Source organism: Hemiscyllium ocellatum, chromosome 2 (genome assembly GCF_020745735.1).
Source record: "Hemiscyllium ocellatum isolate sHemOce1 chromosome 2, sHemOce1.pat.X.cur, whole genome shotgun sequence".
In the NCBI taxonomy this organism is placed as follows: Eukaryota; Metazoa; Chordata; class Chondrichthyes; order Orectolobiformes; family Hemiscylliidae; genus Hemiscyllium; species Hemiscyllium ocellatum.
Window position 1 is genome coordinate 39,135,152 of NC_083402.1, and position 23,471 is coordinate 39,158,622.

The following is a 23,471-nucleotide window of genomic DNA, read 5'->3' on the forward strand; positions in this document are numbered from 1 at the left end:
CAAAGTAGTTTTGATGTACAGTCACTGTTACAATGCAGTAGCTAATTTGCAAGCTCTCACAAACAGCAAAATGATCATGAACAGGTACCAACTGAGGGATCTATATCGACCAGGATACTGGGGACAGGCATCTTACTATTTTTGAAATATCAGCTTGGAATCTTTTACATCAACTTAAAATGATAGATAATTATAATGTTTTATATCTCATCCAAATTACCCTGATATTGGAGTAGTATTCTTGACTTATGCTTGAGTGGAACTGGATCAATGCTCTGTTGATTCAGATGTGAGAGAGCCAAACCAAAATTAACACTTGGCAAAGTAAGAAGAATACCGTCTTTCAAATACAAGTAATATTCTGATATAGTTGTGTTCTTCAATGTTGTGACTGTCTTATAGTTATGATGATTTGGAGATGCTGGACTGGTGTTGGACTGGTGTGTACAAAGTTAAAAATCACACAACACCAGGTTATAGTCCAACAGGTTTAATTGGAAGCACTAGATTTTGAGGTGCTGCCCCTTCATCGGGTGGTTGTGGAGTGTAAGATTGTAAGATTATAAGATTACACCTTTTTACTCCACAACCAACTGATGAAGGAGCAGTGCTCTGAAAGCTAGTGCTTACAATTAAACTTGTTGGACTGTAATCTGGTGTTGTGTGATTTTTAACTTTATAGTTATGATCTTACTTTATTATGTTTTCAGCAAATTCCTCTCCAAGACACAGACAGCATTCTGACTTGGAACTGTCTCGTTGTTCCTTCAATTTGAATCTGGAATCTGCTTCCAAACAGCACTCTGGGGTATACCTACACAGCATGGATACAGCAGTTCAAGAAGGCAGCTCACCCCTGGAACTCAAGGGAAGTTAGGAACAGGCAATAAATGTTGGCCCAGCCAACAATGTTCACAACTCATGAGTAAATAGAAAAGTGTCAAACACAGGAAGGGGGGAGGGGGGGGGGGGCAGAATTGAAAGCTTTTCCAAATAACTTTTTCGAGGCATCAGTTGCATTTTAACGTGAGCTGAAAACAATCAGAATATTATTTCCGAAATCAAAACAAAAATAGCAGCTTCTTATTGCTTCACTTGCACAATCAGTTACAAAGCAGAAATTGCTGGAGAAACTCAAGCAGGTCTGTGGAGAGAAAGTGTTTTGCCAGACCTGCTTGAGTTTCTCCAGCAGTTGCTGTCTTTGTTTCCACCATCCGCAGTTCATTTTATTTCAGTTGCAAATCAGCTGTATTTTGATATGAAACGGGACATGTACAAATTCTTATAATTTTATTGGATTTTGGGAATATTTGCTGGAGGAGCAATTGTTTTTTTCTCAGTTAAGACGGGGTCCCTTTAATTGAGATTGCCGGCGTCGCATTGCGTGCGTCAGATGCATGAGCTCCCAGACTGGGTGTAATAAGCGGCAGCAGCAGCAGTGAGACAGACTGAGACTGGCAGACAGTGAGAGGTTCAGCAAGACTTCATTGTAAATCCCAAAGCCGGCAGGAGAGGCAAATCGTGCACCTGACCTTTGGTATGTTTTCTTAGGAAATTTCAAATGCTTACTCTCGATTGCAGTGAAATGTTGGAAGGCCCCTGGCTGCACTGGAGATGTAGGTATTAGTGAGTGGAGGTGAACGATTGGATTTAAGGATTGATGTGCAAATCGGCATCGGAGCATGCGCTTTCAATAGCTAGAGGAGACAACAAAACCAATGGGAGATGGTCGACATTCCTGCACAAAATAGCTCTTTTAGAACTGACCATCTAAGATGAAAATTTATTTTTAGGATGACCCTCTGTCAACAAGTGTATAGATGATAGTGATCGTGAATGTATGTTATTGGCGCAATATTTTGAGGGATTATTGGAATAATTTTGAGAAAATACCTCCTTTTCTTATCAGTCACAACATAATCAGTCCTCCTGTGTCATTTTCTCATACGAAATTTCTAAAATTTGATCGCCCACTTACGAAACCAGAAACGGGGTCAGGCTTATGAGATGAAGCTTCTGTACTTGAGGTGGCAGAAAGACATGAGGCAGCAACAATACTTGCCCAAGAACTAATAAAGTGAACCACAGCTTTGCAGCTCAGAAGACCAGTCCTGTACAGTTGCTGAACTTCAACCAGTTTATTATCATGGAGCAAGTGCATCCTAGCTTTAGGGGGAATTAGAACAGGTTTGTGAGTTAATTGATTCTTCTGAATAGACTTGATCTGCCTTGATGTCATTTGAAAACTGATTGATTTAAGGAATCACAATAACAAATACCTGTAGGACCTGGGTTATGTGAGATTGTCATTGGTGCTATACAAACTTATTAGGAATGAATTGACATAAAATGTATTTTAGGTTATTTCTTGCATTTTGCGGTGTCAATTTTATGATTGGTTATAAAAATTAAAGATGGCATAGCCATAATGGACAATAGAGCTGCTGTCTCATTAGAGAGAGGTAACTGAGAAGTGACGGATGAAAAATGTTCTGGTAATTGAATGCCATTGACCTGTGTAATGATGGGTTACTTGGGGAAAAGAAAACTAGAATGCTATTAGTATCTTGACATTACTTCTCACCTTGAGGCAGTTCAAATTCAATTATTATTTGTGAGCACTTCATGTATGTACATGGAAACTCTTAAGTAATGTTACATAGCTTTTCTAAATGTTAAAGTGGTTGTTGATTGTATTGTGGAATAATTTCAGTTATGATTTCATTCAGGTGTTATACACTAATTTTTAAATTATTTTTAGTCTTGTTCTAATTTTCATTTTGTGTAATTAAAGTTGGTCAAGTGTGCAGGAAGAATTCTGTCTTTTAGTTAGGGTGTCCAGAACAAGATGGCATAGAAAGAAAAATAAAAGCTGGAGCATTCTGAAATAAAAGCATAAAGTGCTGGAAATGGTAGGTCTGGGAATGTCTGTGGAGATAGAAATAAAGCTTGGAGTTAAGTATGACTCTTGTACTGAATTCTTGCATGTCTCTGATGAAAGGCTTTTGCCCAAAACATCGATTTTGCTGCTCCTTGGATGCTGTCTGACCTGTGCTTTTCCAGCACCACTCTAATCTTGACTATTGTACAGAATTGCTCTTTCTTATTTTAGTTTATCTTAGTTCTGTCTCTCTGTGCTTAGACCCAGTGGTGAACATGTATCTATCGGGTTGTGATTAGTCAGTGTCCAATGTTTTTAAATTTGGAAAAAACCAATCCAAATGCTTCTCTGCAGATAAAAAGGATATCAATGAAAGTTAGAAATGCCAATTTGTTTTTCATGTGATTGCCATCTGTTGTTGACATGAAAGTAGGGATCAGTGTGGTGTGATGATTAAACAAAGTGTTTGGTGCAACTTGTTGTGTTAGTTCAATGATAATTGGTAATCCTTCAAATTATATAGTCAGAGCATAATTGTTTCTGACAGGGGTGTGTCATAACCGACAGCAAATTACTTGACAAATCAGTGATGTTTCACTTCACAAAGCTTGGTGTAGCATGTAATTTATTTTTATTCGGAATATATTTCTTTGACTTTCTTGATGGATTCCATTAGTGTGTGAGTATTTCCTGACTCCACTTTGCAAGTGTTTTGGGTCATCCTGAAGTTGGGAAAGGTATTTGTTCGATGTTTTGTTTTATAAAACAGACTGTGGCCAAGTTAGTATAGTGTGAAGATATTGTATGTAAACATTTGCTTTTGGATTCCAGTTGTGATTTTCCCCAAAAGGTGATCATTAAATTTAGGTAGCATATTGTATGCCAAGTTCTGACTTCTTATATAGAGGAACAAGAGGATTGTGTTTGGGTCAACAAGGTTGAACTTTACTCTGATTGCATCAGTTATCTGTAATAAATAATTCTCAAGGTCCTAGCATTTATTCTTGAAGTGAAAGATGTTTTGCTCAGAGTCCTACCCTCTGTTATTTCATCCATTTGTAAATTTACATTTTATTCTGTATGATTGATTAATCAAGCCCAGATCATACAAAAGAGAGAAACTAACATTGGTGTTGTTTTGTGTGATACTTATTTAAGTAAAAATAATTTGTTATGCTCAATACCATGCTGTTTTCAAATCCTAATCCTAATGTAATCGGCTCTGGAATGTCTTAATACAGTCTTTCAATAGAATTACCAATTGTTGTTATGATTTGCATTTTATGTATGACTATGGTATTGCCACAGACTAATAAAATTACCAAAGACTAAATATATGACCGATGGAATGTGGTTTCTTAGTTGAGCAATCTTGAGTATCCCTGAACAAGAGCTGAGGAATTCTTGTACCCCTGAGTGCTCAGGTGATGCTGTTGACTTTCGTACATTTAACTGTTGTGAGGGACCTTTTTAAAATAATGTTCAGGCATTAACCTCCTGTCATCTAAGAAACCAGTAATTGAATGTTGCTACTAACAGAGGGACATGATCTAATATTTGGAAATGGCTTCATAATGGAGGAATGGTTAAGGGGTATTCACTGTTTCTTACCAAATCCTGGCTTTTTAGTGGCTATTCTGGAGGTTGAATAGGCAAAAGAAAGTTCCAGCTATTTCCTTTATTAATTTAGGTTTTTAAATGGTGGACAGAGGGCTTGTTTGAAAGCATTGTGGACATAATTAAATTCCTCAGGGAAGTATTTAAGATTTGTGCACCTGGGAAAGGGAAACAAAAGACTTTGCATAGCATAAAGTGCGAGGTTTCTCTAATTGGTACCTTCTGCAGTGTGAATGGTTCATACCAATTACCAGGTGCTGTTGACATTAAGATGCTACAAAATCTTTTCCAAGTGGAATCTTTTAATAAAATCATCAATTAGTGCATATGTGTAGGAGTGTTATTGTAATAAAGTATAGTGCAGCATTATATGGATTATCGCAAGATAGTGGCCGGTTTACACATTTGGGGACTGAGTGTAAACCTGTAACTTATCTTTTTGCATAAATGAATAGGTTATAAGATATCTAGACTGAAAAAAATTCAGCAAATAATTTTATTTTAGTTGTCCAGAACAATACGTTAACCAGACTTCCTTTTCTGCAACGATGACATGATAGCTGTAATGAAATAGGAATACCATTTTTTTGCCACATCTATTTTTAAAAGAAGTGACCGTAAACAATTGGGATTTAAGAAATAAGACTAGTTTAATCTTTGAATAGAATTGAACAATGCTATGTTTGACAAGAAAAAGAAAGCCCCATGTTGCAATGTGCAAGTTATAGAATTGTACATGACAAAGCAATTTCATCTCTATTTTGAGTTGAGGCATTGCAGGTCACCTTTACATTTTTTGTTTGCAATGACATGCCTCATGGTTACTGAGAACTTGGTCTTTTGAGATAATTGCCCTTGCTTCAAGTATGAACAAGTATAACATCTATAATTTTGTAGCTTCTAAATCTGCTTTTGATGCTGCAAATATTCAGTTTGGGAATCCTTTGCATGCTGGTATGAACCAATGGGCAGGGAGAGTTATCATCTTTCCACTGAAATTTTCAAAGAAATCAGAGTAGACTTCTTTTTGAATCTTTTCTGACCTAGAGTTGACAGAACTGTCTTTCTTATTGAGATAAGCACTATACAGGTACTGAGAGTCATAGAGATATACAGCATGGAAACAGACCCTTCAGTCAAACTCGACCATGCCAACCAGATATCCTAGACAAATCTAGTCCTATTTGCAAGCATTGGGACCATATCCCTCTAAACCTTTCCTAATTGTATACCCAGCCAGATGCCTTTAAAATGTTGTAATTGTACCAGCCTACTCCACTTCCTATGGCAGCTCATTCCATATATGCACCACCCTCTGTGTGAAAAGTTGCCCCTAAGGTCCCTTTTTAAATCTTTCCCCTCTCACTGCAAACCCATACCCTCTGCTTTTTGACTCCCCACCAGGGAAAAGACATCTATTTACCTTATCCATGCCTCTCATGATTTTATAAACCTCTATAAGGTCACCCCTCAGTCTTCAATGCTCCAGGGAAAATAGCCTAGCCTAGTCAACCTTTCCCTATAGCCCTAGTAATATCCTTGTAAATCTTTTTTCTGAGTCCTTTCAAGTTTCACAGCATCCTTCCTATAGCAGGGTGACCAGATTGCCCACAGTATTCCAAAAGTGGCCTAACTAATGTCCTGTACAGCTGCAATATGACCTCCTTACTCCTTTTCTCAATGCACTGTCTAATAAAGCATACCAAATGCCGCCTTCATTATCCTGCCTACAGCAACTCCACTTTCAAGGAACTATGAGTCTGCACTCTAAGGTCTCTTTGTTCAGCAGGACCTTACCATTAAATTTATAAGCCCTGCTCTAATTGCCTTCTCAAAAGGCAGCACCTCACAGTTATTTAAATTAACCTCCATCTGCCACTCCTCGGCCAATTGGTCAAGATCCCGTTTTACTCAGAGATAACCTTCTTTGCCGTCCACTACACTTTTAATTTTGATGTCATCTGCAAACTTACTAACCATACCTCCTATGTTCCCATCCAAATCATTTATATAAATGACAAGAAGCAGTGGACCCAGCACTGATCTTTGTAAGACAAGACTGGTCACAGGACTCCAATCTGAAACACAACCTTCCACCGCCATTCTCTGTCTTCTACCTTCGCGCCAGTTCTGAATCCAAATGGCTAGTTCTCCCTCTTCAAGGAGGGCATATACCCTGTGATTCCATGTGACTTTACCTTGCCAACCAGTCTATCTAGAGAAACATTGTCAAACGTCTTGCTGAAGCTCATTTGGATTATGTTTCTTACTTCAGTTAATCCCGCTTTTTAAAAAAAATTGTTCAGTATAATTTACTTCCTCTGTAATTACTGTTTTCAGTTGTAAGCCACATACTTCAATTTTATATGGAGTACTTTTTTTTCTTCTGCAGCAATGTAGGAAATACTTCAAAATCCATTAATTTGAATTGTTCAAGTACTGATTCTAATGTTGCAATGTTTTGGAATTAAGAATTTTTTTTAAAAAAGGAGAATGCTTACTTATATTTGAAATTGGAGGCATGGTTACAGGAGCAAGTGTTGGTTATTGTAAGTTGACGTGGCACAACTTTTGACTCTTATTCCTCTTAAACCACAGCTATCTCTTATAGATGATTCATCCCCTGTGCTTAGTGAATTAAAATCCAAAATTCACCTTACTGTCATTTATAATATTTTTCAACTACCTTTAAAGTGCCTTCCTTCTAAAATATGTTGACTTTGAAATCCACGTTGTCCTCTAATTATTCTTCTCTTGCCTTGATCTCTGTTGTTTTCAAACATGCTGTGGTTCTCCGTTTCAATTTTAGTTCATCATTAAGCTTCTTGATTTTTAAAAAGTGTCTAGTTTTTCACATGTCACAAGATCCTGAGGGGACTTGAATGGATGGATGTAGAAAGAATATTTCCTCTTCTGGGCGCATCTAGAACTAGGGCACTATAGTTTAAAAGTGAAAGGTCGCCGATTTAAGAGCATAAAATATTTCTTCCAGAGGGTTGAGAATCATTGGAGTTCCATTCTTTTGAGGCATTGGATGCAGAATCTCTTTTAAGGCAGAGGTGGATAATTTTTCATGCTCTTGGTAATCAATTATTTGAATCTAATTATTAGAATCTATTCATGGTATGCAGGAAGCTGGAGTTGATCTAAAACCCAATCTCTCAATATCTTATTGAATGGCAATGCAGGCTCAAAGTTCCCCCTTTTTTTGTCACCCCTTGTTACTTAATGCATCTGTTGTCGCTGGCTATAGATTTATTACACATTTTAGATGTTTCTGATACTGTTCCACTATCAATTGTGTTTCACAGGATTGTGATGCAGCCAATATGTTGTTTTCATTTTATATTTGTACTATAGCCATTTTTCACTTAGAAAGCCCATTAATCTTAATGACGAGTTTTCAATACTGCTTGCCTGTGATCAAGGTGTGACCATCCTGTTGTTCCACCAGTAATCCTTCTTGGGAAACAAAGTTACTGGTTATTTTTAATCAAATTTTGTGTGGACATGCAGCTAAAATGGGTGTACTGTCTGCATTTTCTGCAGGTGTTTTGCCAGTTTTAGGCGCTTATCAATTTAACATAAATAGAAAGTATGATTCATATTAAGATACTTGATACATATTTTGGATATTTAATCTCTACATACAAGAAGTCTTTTTTAAATTAAGCTGGCGGAGCAAGTGAAATGGAATGCAATTTCTTGGTTATATATCTGAACATATGGATCACCTTGACCCAGGAATATTAGAGTTGAAAAATGTGGCGATGGAAAAGCACAGCAGGTCAAGCAGCATCCGAGGAGCAGGAAAATCGATGTTTCGGGTATAAGCCCTTCAGGAATGTGGAAGGGGAGGGAAAGGGGGCTGAGAGATAAATAGGAGGGTGGAGAGGGGGAACTGGGAGAAGGTAGCTGGGAAAGTGATAAATAGATGCAGATTGGTGGTAATTGTGATAGGTCAGAGGGGAGGGTGGAGCAGAGAGGTAGGAAGGAAGATGGACAGGTAGGACAGTTCAAGAGGACGGTGCTGGGTTGAAGGAGAAATTTGCTCCTTGAATGCTGCCTGATCTGCTGTGCTTTTCCAGAGCCACATGTTTCAACTCTGATCTCCATCATCTGCAGTCAGAGTCATAGAGATGTACAGCATGGAAACAGACCCTTCGGTCCAACCCGTCCGTGCTGACTAGATATCCCAACCCAATCCAGCCCCACCTTCCAGCACCCGGCCCATATCTCTCCAAACCCTTCCTATTCATATACCCATCTGGATGCCTTTGAAATGTTGCAATTCTACCAGCCTCAACCACTTCCTCTGGCAGCTCATTCGATACACGTACCACCCTCTGTGTGAAAAAGTTGCCCCTTAGGACTCTTTTATATCTTTCCTCTGTCACACTAAACCTATGCCCTCTTGTTCTGGACTCCCCAACCCCAGGGAAAAGACTTTGCCTGTTACCCTATCTGTGCCCCTCATGATTTTGTAAACCTCGATAAGGTCACCCCTCAGCCTTCTGACTTTCTCCCAAGAATATTAGGCAGAAAGAGGCTGAGTTCCACTCCTGACTTTTTTGCATAAGAAGGCAGTTCCTTTGAAACAGCCAAAGTATGAATCCTGCACGAGAGTCTCGCAGATAAAAATAATGAGTATAGTTCAAAATGACTCTAAATAAAGAAAATTATTTTTTTTATCCAGCTTTCCTGATCAGGGCAAAATCACCAATTTTTGTTTGGAGTACGTGGAGTTGATTTATCTTTGCTGCGGTTCTGCGCATGCAAAACGTGTCACATAATATTTTTCGTATTCAGAGGAAAGAACTGTGCTCCAGTAATACATTTTTGAAATGAGAGATTACTTGTGGAAAGATCTATAGTCATTTGTTCAGTTTCAGATTCATTTTATTTTTGGAGGCTCACTGAATCTTAATAGCATTTTCCAGAGCACAATGGCTGCCTTCAAGGCTAACGCATCCTGATTTTTATCTGTCATGTAAACAGAATGTGAGCATTATTACAGACAATATAATAGTTGCAAGGCAAGGGTTCTTGTGGAGTGGTAGTGTCCCTACCTCTGAACGAGAAGACCTGGGTTCAAGTCCTATTTGCTCAGAGGTGTGCAGTTGGTTAGAACATATATGGTTGCAAGATTAGAGCGGTGCTGGAAAAGTACAGCAAGTCAGGCAGCATCCAAGGAGCAGGAAAATCGATGTTTTGGGCAAAAGCCCTTCATCAGGGAAGGGCTCCTGCCCGTAAAGTTGATTTTCCTCCTCCCTTGGATACTGCCTGACTTGCTGTGCTTTTCCAGCACCACTCTAATCTTGACTTTGATCTCCAGCATCTGTAGTCCCCACATTTGCCTACATATGGTTGCAAAGCAACCCTGGCAAGTTTCTCCCCCACCTACCACACCCCTCCCCAAACATAAGAACGCTTATGTATCCTGACTGCCACTTGATTTGGAATGAGAAATTTGGCTCAGACCAGAAATTAAAACTCCGACCTTCCTGTCATTAGACTCTGTATTGTTGTACATTAACCTGGAGAACAAGCTGTTACTTTCATAAAACTAGCACTTTTAACATTTTTCTGAGAAGAATATGTAAGAAATGTTGCATTAATTTAGGGTTAATAAGAACTATTAATTGAATGTATGCCCAAATAAATTTGTGCTATGGCAGAACAAAAGCTGGTATTAAGAATATTTTCAGCATATAGCCTTGGACAGTTTGTTCGAGTAGTCTGACATTGGTGTGTGTCAACATTGTTACTTTTAATAAATTACAAAATTTCAAGTACATTATGGTCTTAAAACCATTATATATTGTGCCTTGTAGATGATGAGCAGGCTTTGATGTCAGTAGATGAGTTATTAGCTAACATGGAAATAACATTCTAGTCTCTGACTTGCTCTTGCACCCATGTATATTTGACTGTTCGAGTTTTGTTTCTGATCAGTGGTAATTCCCCACATGTGTGCTATAAATGGCATTTGCCACCATCAGCCCAAGCCAGAAAGATACAAAGGTCTTGCTCCATCTGGACACTGCTTCAGTATCTGAAAATTTTCACGCAGATTGTGGTACACGTATATAGAATGAGTTGCCAGAGGAAGTGGTGGAGGCTGGTACAATTACAACATTTTTAAAAGATATCTGGATGGGTATATGAATAGGAAGGGTGTAGAGAGATATGGGGCAAATGCTGGCAAATGGGACTAGATTTATTTAGGATATCTGGTTGGCATGGATGGGCTGGACCAAAAGGTCTGTTTCCATGCTGTATAGCTCTATGACTCGAAGTTGCAGTTGGTACGGAAAATTGTGCAAATATGCCCACTTCTGACATTATGATGTAGGGAAGGTTATTGATGAAGCAGCTGAAGATGGTTGGGTCTAGGACACTACCCTGACAACTGATCTGTTCTGAGTCTGAAATGATTGATCTCCAGCAATCACAACCATTTTCCTCTGTGCTAACTAATGCAGAACCTACTGCCTTATTCCCATCTACTTCAATTTTGCTCAGGCTCCTTTGTACTGAGAGTGGTATTAATGATACCTGATGTTAGCAGGTACCCTGTCTTATGGAATTTAGCTCTTTCTTGGACCGTAAGATGATCTGAGCAGTATGACCCTGGCATTGTGAGCTGCTTATTGCTGAATAAGTGCCACTTGATAGTACAGTTGACAACAAATTCCTCACTATGATCATTGTGAGTGGCCTAATCTGATAGTAATTGGTTGAATTCTTGAGCAGTTTTCCACGCAGCCGGGTAGATGCGGATCTTTGTTGTAGCTATGCAACTGTGGGTAGGGGTAGGATTAGAGTGGTGCTGGTAAAGCACAGCAGGTCAGCAGTATCTGAGGTGCAGGATTATTGAAGTTTTGGGCAAAAGTCCTTCATCAGGAATAGGGGCAGGCTAGTTCTAGAGTCTTGTGTACTATAGCTAGAAGATTGTCAGGATAAACCAAATATTGTTATCAAATGAAGTGTGAGTTGAACTGGATCTGGTGGGGAGTGTTTTAAGAGGAACTGAAATCATCCACTGAACTCTTCTAGATGAAGGTATTTGGGAATGTTTCAGTCCCGTCTTTGTCTGCTCTTTCCATATCACAAAGAGAAAATGTTTGGCTTTCAAGTTTACAACACTTAAAGTGGAACCTCAAGTAGATAACATTTTATTTTTTAAAAAATCCTTACAGGATACCGGATTGTAAGGTTGATAATCAAGAAGTAATATTAAATCCATGTAAAACCCTTTAATGGCTCAGGTGTTGTGTGCTGTGTTAGGCTTGGAACAACAGCAAGAAGCAAAAAAGGATGGTTCATATGAAGGTGACCCCCATATAACCTGGAAAAAGCTGAATGAGAGATAAGAAAGTACTACAGTAAGAATTTTGAAACCATACATAAATTCCAACCAGACCTATAGCTGCCTGGTAGGAGGAAGTAGAAGTCTGAAGGAAGACTTAAAATTTTGACTGTTTCTGTTAGAATGGTGTAGGTTGTGGCTAATTCAATAGGGCTATTTCAAATGCTAAAAGAGAGAGTGAGGGGCAAAGAATAGCTGAAACAACCTGCTTCTGAGGGGTCTTGAATCTCTAGGACATTTGTCAAAGTTTACATTAGAGAGATTTAGGTCAGAGCAAGAGAGATGTTCTTGCACAGGAACTTGAGGGTGTGTAAAATTAATGGTTAAATTTACTGTCAACTTTTAAGATGGGGTTGGAAAAGGGAAATTGGAACAGAGAAGCATTATAGGTTATGAATATTGTTCAAGTAGCAGGTAATAGTGGATAGATAGGGCTGCAGTGTCCTCATGTCTATGCTGCATTTGCTGACAACACTGGAACCATTGCACTTAGCTGTTACAAGATTGCATCTGGCACTTTACTACTTGGTTTTTTATTACTTTTTGTTTCATTGCTAATGCTGGGTTAAGAATTTTAAGGTAAATAATGCCATTTTCAAAAGGTCCATGTTGTTGAGTCGATTACACTTGCCATTTTGTGCTAGTGGCAAGACACTGGATAGGTCACATCTAAGGGTGGAAATTGCAAAGGCACTGGTCATAAATCTGCAGCCATACTCCATGGAGGTTTAATAAAAAATGAGGAGATAGCAGCATTAACCCAGAATGACAGACCAATTGGTTTAATCTCTGAACCAAGGGTGTTGGAAATCTGAAGCAAAAACTGAAATTGTGAGAGAAACTCAGCAGGTCTGTAGAGATAACAGTGTTAATGTTTTGAGTCCTGTGACCCTTCTTCACAACTACTTTTTTCTTGTTTCAGATCTCCACCGTCCATAATACTTTGCTTTGTTTTAAAGTTTAACTGTCTGCCATATCGTTTCCAGGTATGCACAAGTTGAAGTTCTGCTTCTGTCTCTAACAGGATTTCCACACCATCATTACTTTCTTTCAGCCTCCGAGTATTTGACAAAGCATTTGCCAAAACTTGCTTCCAGAACCACAACTCATTTCTCAGTGAGTGCCTCCAGCTCAGACTTGCCTTGGTGGACTCCAACTGAAGTTTGATCCTTCTTGTTTCAAATCCACACAGGATCACTGGTATCTCTGTGATGTACAAAGCTTCTCAGACAACTGTTCTTGCTGCAACTTGGGATCTCCACTCCATGCCGTGTAACACAATATACACATTCATAGATCATAGAATCCCTACAGTGTGGAAACAGGCCCTTTGGCCCAACAAGTCCACAATGACCCTCCGAAGAGTAACCCACACAGACCCATTCTTCTAAATTTAACCCCTGACTAACACACCCAACCTACACAACCCTGAACACTACGGGCAATTTAGCAGGCCAGTTCACCTAACCTGCACATCTTTGGATTATGGGAGGAAACCAGAGCACCCAGAGGAAAGACACGGAGAGAATGTGCAAACTCCACGCAAACATTCGCCCAAGGCTGGAATGGAGTCCGGGTCCTTGCCTCTGTGAGACAGCAGTGCTAACCACTGAGCCACCATGCTGCCCTTAGCCTTTCAATCTCTCTCCATTAGCAACGCCTCATGCTGTCTCCGAGCTGTCCTGCTCCCCAGTTCCATTTCATTATTTGGTTTTTCTTGACATACTTTATTGCCCGGAAGGAAGTAATGTAAACTTCAACAACTCGGAGATACCTACTTCTGGCATTTCTTTTTCCCCTCCCTTTCCCTCTGTCTTCAGCCTTCTCCTTACTCCACTTAGAGTCATAGAGATATACAGCACGGAAACAGACCCTTTAGTCCAACTTGTCCAAGCCGACCAGCTATCTCAACCTAATCTAGTCCCATTTACCAGCAATAGGCCCATATCCCTCCTATTTACATACCCAACCAAATGCCTTTTAAATGCTGTAATTGTACCAGCCTTCACCATTTCCTCTGGCAGCTCATTCCATACACGCACCACCCTCTGAAAAAGTTGCCCCTTAGCTCCCTTTTATATCTTTCCCCTCTCACCTTAAACACATACCGTGTAGTTCTGGACTCCACCATGATTTTACAAACTTCTGTAAGGTCACCCCTCAGACTCCGACTCTCTAGGGAAAACAGCCCCAGATTATTTAGCCTCTCCCTATAGCTCAAATCCTGGCAACATCCTTGTAAATCTTTCTTGAACCCTTTCAAGTTTCACAACATCCTTCCAATAGGAAAGAGACCAGAATTGCACACAGTATTCCAACAGTGGCCTAACCAATGTCCTGTACAGTCACAACATGACCTCCCAACTCCTTTACTTGTCAGAGTATTGGGTACAGCATAACAAATGCCTTCTTCATTATTCTGTCTACCTGCGATTCTACTTTCAAGGAACTATGAACCTGTACTCCGAGGTCTCTTTGTTCAGTAACACTCACCAGGACCTTACCAGTAAGTGTATAAACGCTGCAGTAATTTGCTTTTCCAAAATGCAGCACCTCGCATTTATCTAGATTCAACTCCATCTGCCACTCCTTGGCCCATTGGCCCATCTGATCAAGATCCTGTTGTACTCTGAGGTAACCTTCTTTACTGTCCACTACACCTCCTCCAATTTTGGTGTGATCTGCAAACTTACTAATTATACCTCTTACAACCAAGTCATTTTTATAAATGATGAAAAGTAGTGGACCCAGCACCGATCCTTGTGGAACTCCACTGGTCATAGGCCTCCAGTCTGAAAAGCAACTCTCTAACACCACCTTTTGAGCCAGTTCTGTACCAATGGCTAGTTCTCCCTTTATTCCATGAGATCAAACCTTGCTAACCAGTCTCCCGAGGGGAACCTTGTCAAATGCCTTACTGAGGCCCATATAGATCATGCCTACCACTCTGCCCTCATCAATTCTCTTTGTTACTTCTTCCAAAAACTCAATCAACTTCGTGAGGCATGATTTCCCACGCAGAATGCCATGCTAATTATCCCTAATCAGTCCTTGCCTTTCCAAATATGTGTAAATGCTGTTCCTCAGGATTTCCTCCAACAACTTGCCTCTCCTTACCACCCTTCTTAAACAGTGGCACCACATTCGCCAACCTCCAGTCCTCTGGCACCTCACCTGTAACTATCGATGATACAAATATCTCAGCAAGAGGCCCAGCAATCACTTACCTAGCTTCCCACAGAGTTCTAGGTATCCTGATCAGGTCCTGGGGATTTATCCGCTTTTTTATTTTAAGTTGTCCAGTACCACCACCTTTTTAATGTGGACGTTTTTCAAGATGTCACCATCTATTTCCCTCCATTCGAGATCTTCCATGTCCTTCTCCACAGAAAACACTGATGCAAAATACTCGTTTAGTATCTGCAGTTCTACACAAAGGCCGCCTTGCTGATCTTTGATGGTCCCTATTCTCTCCCTAGTTACCCTTTTGTCCATGATGTATTTATAAAATCCCTTTGGATTCTCCTTAACCCTATTTGCCAAAGCTATCTCATGTCCCCTTTTTGCCCTCATCATTATACTCCTACTGCCTTTATACTCTTCTTAGGATTCGCTCGATCTCTCTTGCCTGTACCTGTTTCTATCTTTTTCTTAACCAAAATCTCAATTTCTCCTTGCCAGGTCTTTACAGTTCCTTCTGACCTTCGGCTGTCTGCTGCTGAATGTTCTGTACTCAACAAGGGTCTTGATGTTCTCTACCTGGATCCCCAACTCAAAGAATTTCAGGCATGACAGACATTGAACTCTTCTGTCACCTTCGCCTGTGTGCCCATTTCTTCACAGTCTTCTCCTACAGGTCTCTTCACCCATCTCCAACACTCTTCCTCCACCTTGGCCCCTCCTACAGCCCTTTTAGCTGCGCTCAACCTGTTCGTTGAAAACTGTCAACGTGACAATAGTCACCTTAGTTTTTGTGCCCCACTCACCCGTTCAAACCTATTTCCCTCTGAACTAACCACACTCTGTGCTCTCGCACCCAACCCTGACTTTGTAATCAGTTGTGAAGAAGGGTCACAGGGATCAATGTTAACTCTGTTTTTCCTCCACGGATGCTGGCAGACCTGCTGAGTTTTTCCAGCGACTTCTGTTTTTGTTAGTGTAACCATTTATGGGAAAGCTGATATTGCCTGTACCAACTGACCACCTACTCTCAAGCCATTTTCCAGCACCGGATCCTAAAGGTGCAACACCAGGTTCCTGTTTAAATTGGTTGACAGTTTCTGCCTTGACCACCAAACTGGGCAGTGAAATGCAGGCATACATTACCTTCTGGATGAAAAAGCTCTTCTTCCTGTCCTTTTTAATCTTTCTACCATTTGCACACACAACTCCAGCTGTGGCCTAATCAGTGTCTTCTGTAGTTCTAGAATTACATTCCTGCTTTTGTATTTAATAACTTTGTCTAAAAAAGGCATATATCCCAAATGTTGACTTTAACATTTTACCTTGAGGGACCTAAGGATATTCACTCCAAGATCTCAACCACCTAATTATATTCTATTTCCTTGCTCTGCTTACTTGCTTCAAATGCACAAACTTGCATTTCTCTGAGTGAATTCCATTTACTGCTCATTCAGCTTTAGCAAGCCATTGATATCCTCTCTCATTTGCAGCTATATTCTACGCAGTTGACTCCTCAGCCAATTTTTGTGTCACCTGCAGATTTCCAAATCAAGCCTTCCTACAGTTCAGTGTAAAGCATTAGTGAGCACAACAGACAACAAGGGAACCAGTATTGTGCTCTTTCGAACAGTGCTCCATTCACAAAAACATTACCCTTTGTTTCCTCTCACTGAGTCAATTTTGGACCCAATTTCCCACATTTTGCTGATGCACATGAGTCTTAAGATTTTTTAACAGTTTACTATGTGGGAGCTTGACAATTGCCTTCCTAAAGTCCATGTTGATAATATCTACTGCACTACCCTTATCAGTCATCCTTGTTAATTCCTCAAATTCAATCAAGTTATAAAGGCACGGGGCCTTAATAAAACCATGCTAACAATCTCTAAAGACTATGTTTTTTGATTGATGTAGATAGTTTAAAATAATCCTTATTTTATTAACAATTTTACTATCAAAAATATAAATTTACTTTTGAATCTTACTTTTGTAAATTTAGGTATGGTTTGAAAAAAATGTTTTCACCAATAATTGCATTTGCTTTACTGGGTTTCACTGTAGTTTTATTAGATTTACAATTTTTATTATTTAATTTCTGCAATCATTCTCTCCAACAGAGTGTCACCCGAAATCCTCTGGATTAAAATCTACATCCTCACTTGTTTCTTCAATGTCTTGTCAGTACACTCATGTGGATGTAAAATATTCAAATATAACCTCTGTATAATCATTCTCTGCATTCTGCATTATTAGTGTTTGTTGAAGCATTAAATGTTTCATGATACATCTCGTTAAAAGTTTTTCTTTCTTGAGCCAAAGTGAAGAGATTTCTTCATTTTACTCAATTGTACCTTTTTCTGATTTATTTTTGAAGGTGTATTTTGATTTTCTGGTTACCATAAGAAAAATGTTCAGTGGATCAGGTAGCTCATGAAAGGATGGAAGTCATGTACTTGTGGCTGTGTGTTGAGGATAGCTGTTTTCTCCCTTTTTTTTTGGTGAATACCTTTGATCAGAACATAACTTGTGTAAAACAAACAAAGTGAGGAAGAGGGGGACAAAAAGATAATATGAAAGAAAATTGAGTGTTTCTGATATAAGTTCACCTTGTTTTTGGTAGGTATGAGTATTGGTTAAAGTCATGTTTGAAGTGGTGTTTGCACACCCAGTATAGATAGATAGGGTCCAGGTCTCTTGCTCAGAGGTTGAACACCCACTCAATGACAGTGGTAAGATGTCAACTCACCAATAACACACCCCTTGGTCCAGTTTATCATCTGACTAAACCTTTGATTCAAATTCGCCTGAGGACCTCAGGATTTGTTTGTTTATAAAGAATTTTGGAATGTCCTGAAGTTGTGAAAGACAGTATGTAAGTGCATATTTCATCTTTTTTAACCTCCATCGTACCTCATCATCCTGGACTCTTAACAACACAGACACTGTTTATTACTATATGCTACCACAAAAATATCTTTGCTAAAATGTTACTTCTGAAAGAAATTCAGCTCTCGGAAAGATTGCTGTAGTAATTTCAGAGAGAATGAGAAGCAATGAAAAGTAAAGATAAGGGACCAGTTTGCGAATATCACTAATTGTGTAACTTTTAAACAATACTTTTTGGCTCAGATTTTACATCCAGTCTGGTAATACTGAGAGGGAGAGAATAGTTAAAATGTGATCAGTCAGTTACTCCCTCTGATCCTGCTGTGTCCCTCCTAAAACTGTTATTTTGAGCAAATGAATGTAGTGTCTGTAGGGCTGGGATAAGATTTGTTAATTCAGACATGCCATGACTGTCTGCCCCAAGGCAGGTCTTTTTTAGATTAGATTACTTAGATTAGATTACTTAGTGTAGAAACAGGCCCTTCGGCCCAACAAGTCCACACCGACCCGCTGAAGCGCAACCCACCCAGACCAATTCCCCTACATTTACCCCTTCACCTAACACTATGGGCAATTTAGCATGGCCAGTTCACCTAACCTGGAGCACCTGCAGACACGGGCAGAATGTGCAAACTCCACACACAGTCACTTGAGGCAGGAATTGAACCCGGGTCTCTGGCGCTGTGAGGCAGCAGTGCTAGCCACTGTGCTGCTCACTGTCCTTGGATCGTTGTCTGCTGAACTTCTATCCAGGACCATTTTCTTGGTTATTTCTGGTGGAGGTTAGCCCTTACCTTCCTCTTGTGGAAAGATGAGGAGGTAGGTCTGAAATCTGACTCAACCAGAATGACCTTGTAACCAATGCCCTTGGTATTATTCTGAATGACATTCTAGTTGTTATGGCCAACTGAGCTGACTGGTCTGTAAGATATTCCATCAAGAAAAAGATTGATGTAAATGTCTGTGTTAAGGGAAAAGTCTTTGGGGAAAAAAAATCACCACTTCTTCCCCTCCTTCCATCGAACTAGATGGTTTAGCGATGCTGCTATCACATAACCCTAGTTATTTGGCTAAGTCACCTAAATCTTACCTGAAGGATCCAGGTATCTGATTATGGAAAATAAAGCTATTCCAGCTCTCCAAACAATGATTGATTTAGTTCTACTAACTCCACACTGGAAAGAGTACCGTGCAGACTTTCAAATGTTCCAGAGATCTTTTGATTAAAGTATGAAGAGAGGCTATGTAGGATAGGTTTGTTTGCTGTAGAGTATAGAAGCTTAAGAAACAATTTGATTGAAATGTTAAAGAAAGGAATTGATTCTCGAGATAGAAAAGCTTTTACTGTGGGTGATAACCTTAAAATAAGAGCCAAGGAAAGTTAAACGCTCTGCAAAAAATGATAATGACAGTGTCTCTCTGGAGAAACAGTACATGCTCCCTCAAATTAATAAGTTTGAAAGTGGTGTTCAACAGATTAATGTTTGTTGGGGTATTAATGAATATGGAGCCAAATTGGATGAATGGTGTTTCGATACAGATCTGCTAAAATGTGACTAAAGACCAGAGCAAGTGCCTCTCATTCTCCTGTTGGTACAGAACCATCGAAGCTACCAAATGCCAGCTTTGATTCCTGCTCTGTGCTGAACCATCCGATCTCAGTTGAAGTCTTCACAATGCCACTAAAATTTGAAATCTAAAGAGACAGGAGGAAGAATGAGGAGGCTTGGACTGAAGCATGTTTAATCCAAAGAGCATGAAACATTGAACCCTTTTAAGTAGTTCTTGTTTATTTATTCAGAGAATGTTGGTGTTGCTGGCTTGGCCAGCATTTATTACCCATTCCTTGTCTTGTGAAGGTGGTCATGGTAAACTGCCTTCCTGAACCATTGCAGTCCATTTGATGTAAGTAGACCCACAATCCCATTTGGTTCCAGTGGCACTAAAAGAGCAATGATATTTCCAAGACAGGATGGTGAGTAACTTGGAGGGTATTTGGTATTTCTATGTATCTGCTGCTTTGTCCTTTTAATTGGTACTGGTGAAAGGTTCTACCTAAAGACCCTTGGTTATTTCCAGCAGTGCATCTTAAAGATGCTGCTGGTAAATTTTGTGGATGTGGTGCCAATTAAGTGGACTGCTTTGTCCTGGATGGTGTCAAGCTGCTTGAGTGTTTTTTGGAGCTGCACTTACCCAGTCAAGTGAGGAGTATTCCATCATACTTCTGTTGTGCTTTGTGAATGGTAGACAGACTTTGAGAAGTCATGAGGTGACTCATTACAGGGTTCCTTGCCTCTGACCTGCTCTTGCATTTATATGTTTGGTCCAGTTCAATTTCCGATCATTAGTAACCTCTAAGATACTTAGATTAGATTACTTACAGTGTGGAACAAGCCCTTTGGTCCAACTGGTCCACACCGACCCGCCGAAGCGCAACCCACCCAGACCCATTCCCCTACATTTACCCCTTCACCTAACACTACAGGCACTTTAGACTTTAGCATAGCCAATTCACCTAACCTGCACATTTTTGGACTGTGGGAGGAAACCAGAGCACCCAGAGGAAACCCATGCAGACAGGGGAAAATGTGCAAACTCCACACAGACAGTAGCCTGAGGCGGGAGTTGAACCCGGGTCTTTGGCACTGTGAGGCAGCAGTGCTAACCACTGTGCCACCCCCTTTGGAGATTTAGTGATTATATTGCCATTGAATATCAACATGGGTAACAAAGACTGAAAACATTCCATGACTCCTTATAATCATAAATTTTCTTCAGTGTGTCAATGATATACATGGTGAATAATTCAGTAATATCAGCTGGTGTGACTTCTCACACAGGAACTGAATGAAAGAATGAATCCCTTCTATTTTGTCAAGCCATGCTGAAATGGAATCTTAATTTGATTAAAATGTTTTGTAACTTTGATTTGGTTAAATACAAGGGTTCTCCAATCATGAGCCTGTTTTGTAAACAGACGTTCCAGACATATAGTTGAGAAAAACAAGACTTTTTTTTTACTGAAGATGTGAATGCATCCATATTTGAATCTGCAGATATTTCAAAACTTAAGGTGACAGATTTATTGCAGTCAGCCACACAAAAGTTCCTAAAAATTGTACCCAGATGTATATGAACCATTATAAGAAAACCCAAAAATTAGTTTAAACTTGGCTATTGCTTCCTTTTGCATAGTTAAGTACAATTATCTACTTGGTAAGACGATAGACTTTCAGGTAAAAGTGAAAGTTGCTGTAGTCCCAGAAGACCATGGGCTACTTTCTGATTACAGAAGTGCAGTGGATCTAAGGGCACCACACCTGAGGTGACAAGCAAGACTGTAGGGCCTTCATGGGAATTGAACCTGCTGTTATTAAAGTCACACTGCACTGCAAACCAGTTGTCCAGCCTACTCAGCTATCCAGACGTTTATATATAACATCACACAAGGTATCATGGCATAGAAACAGGCTACACGGTCCAACTGGCCTGTGTTCCTGTTTGTACTCCACAGTGGACCAGCATATGTAGCTATTATGCTGAGAACAACAAATTTCAGGGAAATTTCTTTGTTGACTTTTAACATTTGAGTACCTCAACATTTCCATCTGGTATGACAATATGTCTTTTTACTATTGGAAAATATTTCCAAAGTTTTTGGCTTTATTGTGTGGATTTAAAACAGGAAATTTGATGGGCAAAGTTCAACATTTAATTTATTTAATAAAAACAGGCTGGTCCATCAGTAAACAATTTTTTAAAAACCAATAGAGATTCAGATTTTAGCTGACTGGCTTTAACAAGACAGGTGAAAAGAAGGAATGCCTTTTAACATACCTAAGGTGAGTGTAAAATTAGTTCTGACACCATGAAGTTTCAGGAAGGGAAGAACAATAATTTTTGGAATCTCAGATCGTTACATCTCATGGCTTCACAAATAGCCTTTTTATTGGTATATTAGCCTGGGCAGTACACCTTGACATTCAATGTCATTATCATCTTTAAATCCCCATCAATATCTTGGGGGTTACTAATGATCAAAAATTGGACCAACTGTATAAATTGGTTTGGCATAGTGTAGTGATTATAATTCTTGCTCTAGAGGTAAGTCTCTAACGAGACAATTTTACTTTTGCAGTGTTGAACATTTCTGCTAGGCCTGCTGTAGAATCTTGTAATATGTAGCTTTAATTTATTGAAAAAGGTTTTCTTCTTTACGCTGAATTTGTCACCCAGGCAGAAATTGTGTCTATTATATTGTTTAGAAATGTTTCTTTTTATGCTCCAGTTTCTGCTGATCCATTTCCACATCAACCAACTTGAAACCTTCCATGAACCTGTGCAATCAGGCAGTGTTTCAGAATGTCATTTAGAAAAGAAAAATTGCACACAAAAAGTTCCATGATATATCGGAGTGGTAGCTTAATGCATTTTTATTATTACAGTGGAAAATGCGGTTATCACCAAAATAAGTATTATTAAATGGAGTGTCCATTACCCGTGAGTTGAGTTTTCAAAAACAAATTTACTTCATAACAAAATGCTGCAAATACTAAATGGACAGAACATTGCAAGGTTTCAATAATTGGAACCATTCTCAGGCCTTTGCAGAGACTCATTTGTTAAATCAAACTCATTCGTTAAGTTTAAGACACTGGAGCATTATTGACACCTTGTCATAAAGCTATCAGTAATTATTTTGATTTACTCAGAGACAACAACAGAGTTTGAGACCTTCTATGGTGATAGGCAATGACTTTGATTTCTTATGATCTAATTAATTAGAGTCTTAGAGATGTACAGCACGGAAACAGACCATTCGGTCCAACTCAACCATGCTGACCAGATATCCTAACCTAATCTAGTCCCATCTGCCAGCACATGGCCCATATCCCTCTAAATCCTTCCTATTCACATACCCATCCAAATGCCATTTAAATGTTGCAATCCACCACTTCCTCTGGCAGCTCATTCCATATGCATACCACCGTCTGTGTGAAAAAGTTGCCCCTTAGCTCCCTTTTATATCTTTCCCCTCTCACCTTAAACCTATACCCTGTAGTTCTGGACTCCCCAACCCCAGGGAAAAGACTTTGTCTATTTATCTTATCCATGCTCCTCATAATTTCGTAAACCTCTATACGGTCACTCCTCAGCCTCCGACGCTCCAGGGAAAACAGCCCCCGCCTGTTTAGCCTCTCCCTATAGCTCAAACCCTCCAACCCTGGCAACATCCTTTGTAAATCTTCTCTGAAACCTTTCAAGTTTCACAGCATCTTTCCGAAAGGAAGGAGACCAGAATTGCATGCAGTATTGCAGCAGTGGCCTATCCAATGTTCTAACTTTATTTCCTAGTTTCTTTTAGTCAGCTCTGTCTCCAGATCATCGTAATTGTTTTTAAGTTTAGTAGTTTTGGACCCCGATTTTTCACCTTCAAACTGAATATGAAATTTCATAACATGATAATAATTATCTAGAAAACCCTTTTTACTGTGAGGCTATTTATTAATCCTGTTCCTTTACGTATTCCAG

General features: G+C 39.5%; 1 protein-coding gene across 1 annotated transcript in view; it reads left to right on the forward strand.

The window, feature by feature from the left end:
• The first annotated feature begins 1,476 nt into the window (after positions 1 to 1,476).
• Positions 1,477 to 23,471, forward strand: part of LOC132822701 (soluble lamin-associated protein of 75 kDa-like) — a 109,315-nt gene continuing 87,320 nt past the window's right edge. Inside the window, exon 1 of the mRNA XM_060835980.1 lies at positions 1,477 to 1,537. The gene's annotated coding sequence lies outside the window, so the exon portion shown is untranslated. The remainder of the gene's footprint in view (positions 1,538 to 23,471) is intronic.